The sequence below is a fragment of the Physeter macrocephalus genome, chromosome 6 (assembly GCF_002837175.3).
Source record: "Physeter macrocephalus isolate SW-GA chromosome 6, ASM283717v5, whole genome shotgun sequence".
In the NCBI taxonomy this organism is placed as follows: Eukaryota; Metazoa; Chordata; class Mammalia; order Artiodactyla; family Physeteridae; genus Physeter; species Physeter macrocephalus.
Window position 1 is genome coordinate 87869849 of NC_041219.1, and position 4587 is coordinate 87874435.

Genomic DNA, 4587 nt, shown 5'->3' on the forward strand with positions numbered 1-4587 from the left:
GTGTGCCCTGCATCGGCAGGCGGACTCTCAACCACTGCGCCACCAGGGAAGCCCAACCTTTTTTAAGATTGAAATATATCTGACATACACCGTTGCACAAATTCAAGGTGTACATCATGTTAATTTGATACATTTATATACTGTAATATGATTGCCATTGTAGGATAATTAGCATCTCTATCCCATATATGATGATCCTTAAGACCCATAAAGTTCTGGTCTCTTAGCAAGTTTGATGATTACAATACAATATTGTTGTCTATTGGGCTATTTTGAGTAGTGCTGCTATAATCATTCTCAAATCTCTCTTTTCATGCACGTATGAATGCATTTCTGTTAGATAGACATCTAGGAGTGGACTTAATGGATCAGAGGGTATATGTATGTTCAATTTTAGCAGATACTCCCAAATGCCTTTGATTTATGACAAAGTTATCACTGTAGTGCAATAAGAAAAAGGATGATTTTTAAAACAGTTGAAACTTTGTCCTTACCTCATACCATACACAAAACCCAATTCCATGTGAATTTCAAATCTAAATGTGAATAAAAGAATGTTAAAGCGTCTATCAGATAATTTCTGAGAATATATAGAAAATATTTGAAAAAACACTTCACTTTTTAAAGGTGCGTGAATAATGCCTTTGGCCATGTGACCATCAATGTAACAAACACCTTTAGCCTGATTCTCACATTGAGTAAACTTCAGGATTGAAAAGGGAGAGTCAATGCTTTTCAAAAATACCTATAACCCTACCCTTAAGAGACTTTGGGATATTTTAATTGCTCTCTCCTCTTCCTCAATGTGAAAACATTTACCTTGCCTTACACTTTTTCCTTCCCCAACATTCTTTGAATTGGATTCCTTTTCCCACCATTTCCTAGCACCAGCAGATACTAGATGCTTCAAGGGAGAACCCAGATGGCACTCCCATCACCATGGCCACCCCATCAGGGGAAGAGGTTTATTCCTTGTTCTTGTCATAGTTGGATAGCATCCAGGGCTGGTACAGTGGCTCATAAGAGGGCAACCAGAAACCCAAGAGTCCTTCTATCTTGTTGCTCTGCCATCTCCATGATGCTTCCTGGTCCTCATGTTCCAAGATGGGATACCACAACATCTACTTTGTGAGCAGTAGGGTTGGGGGGGAAGGGAAAGGCCTGCCCTCTTTTTAAGGGTGCAATGTGGAAATCACACAAGTTACTTTTTCTCATAACAGCCCATAAGCCAGAACTTTGCCATATGTCCACACCGAACTGCAAGGAAGAATAAAAAGTTATCTTATTTCTGGAACACCATGAGCCCAGGCTTAGCAGAAGGGGAGATCTAATGTTAGAGAACAACTGGCACTCCCTGCCACCCCATCTTTGGAGGCTCAGCTGAAATGTGAACACTTTTACTAGGTCCCCCTGATGTCCAGTATCCAGAAGCACTGGGTCCCAGCCAGCTCTGTCTCTTAGGAACGATGGTCCTCTGGGCATACTCAGAATCCTTTGCACCTCTTGGATTCTCTCATCACTTCTGTCCACACTTCTTATCCCCCTGCCAAATGGGAAGCTCCTTGAGGGCAGGATCCATGTCAGATGCAATTTGCATTTTCCATGCCAAGAACCAATTCTTATGTTGAAACTGGTTCAAGTACTTATCCTGCCTTTCTAAGGGAACTATAAATAGGGATAACCAAACAGGTAAGGAGAAGTTTCTCTTTGTAGAAACATTCCAGCTAATATATAAACAAGAAATGATAGAATTAAAATATTACCACTTTGTATCCCCTAAAGAACTAATAACGGATTGAACATGACTAGTGACATCTCAAAAGAAGAGACAACCGTACATTTTTTTAAAACCTCTACAGTTATTAGTTTATTAGTATCATCCAGGACTCAGATGTTCAGTATTCCTCCTGAAATTACATAAACAAATGCAAATGGAAAGAATCCAAGTCCACCTTATATAACAAAACATCACTCCATCACAAAAGCGTGTAAAATTACACGAACGCTATTTTAAAACACTGGTACTTTAAGAGAATGATAATCTCGAAAACCACAAAATTGCCAAAGTGTTTCCTAAACTGCTAAGCAGACAGACATATGACTCTAATGAATGAGCCTGAGTTTTGTAAAGAAAATTCAAATTCAAATAAATCAGATAATTCATACTGAGATCACAAAGCTTAAGTGTCTTCTTCCCTCACGTCTATTTGATTTATAAAGGGGCAGACCATACTACAGGAAAATATACCTGATTTAAAATGTGGTATACAATTTTTAAAGATGGCCCAATTAATTAAAAGTACCTTTAATGGAGGGTCTCAAGTTTCCTACATAATCCATATTTAGATAAATAGGAGAAGACATTTATAGCCAGCATTTTTTTTCCAGAGCCTTTGCTGGGACTAATGTCAACAAAAAAATTTAATATGTTAGCCTTGTATTTTAAGCTCATGCTTTTGGGGATACATTCTCAGGTCTTTAACATGGGAACTGCAAATATAGCTGCCATTCCATGGTCATGGGAGTTAAAGAATGTAGAGTCCTCATGTAAAGATTAGAACATACTTTTCTATTAGTCCTTCAAGAGCAGACTTTCAAAATGTTTGATTCTAATAATCCAGTCCTGTGAGTAGACTGGTTACTCTTCACTTTGTAAATGTAACTGGGCTATGTGAAATCTGATATCAACTGATCAAGATTTGAGTTTCAGTTATGGATGAAAACTGTCTCAGTTCGACTTTTATTACCCTCATCATGAGTATGCAGGGTGTGTAGACAAAAGCTTTTTATCATCTAACTGTATGAAAGATAAACCCTGTAATGATTAGTCTGACCCAAAATGGCAAAAGCAGAAGACTAGCTTACCCTTAAGAAGAAAATTTTCAGACCTATGAAAAGGACAACAATACTAATAAAAAAAAATTGTATTTACTTAGAAGCATTCAAAATGTCAACAAAACAGCTGCAACTTCTTTTCTTTTTTTTTTGCAATTATGGAATGGTATTCAGTTAACAGAACAATAATTATTTCGTATAAGCTGCATCAGAGACAACTGAAGATGAAAAAACTACCATCCCCATATATAACTAATTTGTGCTGTGAACCAACAAGAACCTGCTTTAAATTTCCATGCCAGTTTACAATCCCCATACTGTACCAGGCAAGGTTAGTGGCTATTGAAAACACCACCAGGACAGGGCTATCTAAAGACACATTCGGTAATGTGTTAACTATACAAAAAAAGACACTGTACAGTTTAAAAACAAATCTTACACAACCTTACATTTCAATTTTTTCCTTTAAAAGGAGTGAGTTGTGTACAGGGGGGTTAAATGCTTTATAGACAAGAAAAAAAAAATTGGAATTCGCACTCTAGAGAAGTCTATGTTGTTTCCTGAAATAATTTAACAAACAAAGCTACAGAGCATAGGGCCCTTCCACTCAAGGGCGAATATCTTCGGAAAAACAAAACTCCCCAGGACACAGGCAACCCAACGTTTACTGCTGCTCTCTTTACAAGAGCCTCGACTTGGATACAACCGAGATTTCCTTGGACGGGAAGATTTTGTGATTCTTATCTACAAGGAACTATTACTCAGCCATGAAATCAATTAAATAAGGTCAGTTGCCGCCACTCGCGTGTAGTTAGGTACGAATCGACTTATTCATCAACATCATCTTCTTCTTCTTCTTCATCCTCTTCAACTTCCTCATCTTCCTCCTCTTCCTTCTTCTCTTGCTTTTTTCAGCCTTAACAACTCCCTTTTTTGCTGCATCAGGCTTCCCTTTAACTCGGTATACAGCAATATCCTTTTTGTACTTTTCCTTCAGCTTAGCAGCCTTCTACTCATAAGGCTGCTTGTCCTCTGCAGCAGTGTTATTCCACGTCTCTCCCATTTCTTTGCAGGATCACCAATGGATAGGCCAGGATGTTCTCCTTTGATTTTTGGATGATACTTAGAACAAAACAAGACAAAGGCCGGAGGAGGCCTCTTGGGTGCATTGGGATCCTTGAACTTTTTTGTTTCGCCTTTAGGAGGGATATACGTTTTCATTTCTCTTTCATAACGGGCCTTGTCTGCCTTTGACATGTCTTTGAATTTTCCTTTCTCTTTAGCGGACATCGTCTTCCACCTCTCTGAGCACTTCTTAGAAAACACTGAGAAGCTGACTGAAGCATCTCGATGCTTCTTCTTGAGCTCCTCCAGGCAAGTTTGCACAAAGAATGCATAGGATGACATTTTGCTTCTCGGCTTCTTAGGATCTCCTTTGCCCATGTTTAATTATTTTTCCTCAGTGAGGCACAGGGGGGCCCAGTGCCCATCCGGCTCTCACTTGCCCGGGCACTGTCTCTATGGAGCCCAACGTACTGCCATGTCTGTGAAAGCTGGAGCCAGACACAGCCTCCTGACTCTCTCCACTCTGTCGACAGCCATATATTTGTGTCTGTCTGAAAGAGTCTTGCAAAAGTAAATGTATAGGGACTTCCTGATGGCGCTGTGGTTAAGAATCCGCCTGCCAAAGCAGGGGACACAGGTTTGAGCCCTGGTCCGGGAAGATCCCATGTGCCGTGGAGCAACTAAGCC

At 39.6% G+C, this 4587-nt stretch overlaps 1 pseudogene; it reads right to left on the reverse strand.

The window, feature by feature from the left end:
• Positions 1–3662: 3662 nt before the first annotated feature.
• Positions 3663–4278, reverse strand: LOC102973227 (high mobility group protein B1-like; annotated as a pseudogene).
• Between the last annotated feature and the right edge of the window lie 309 nt (positions 4279–4587).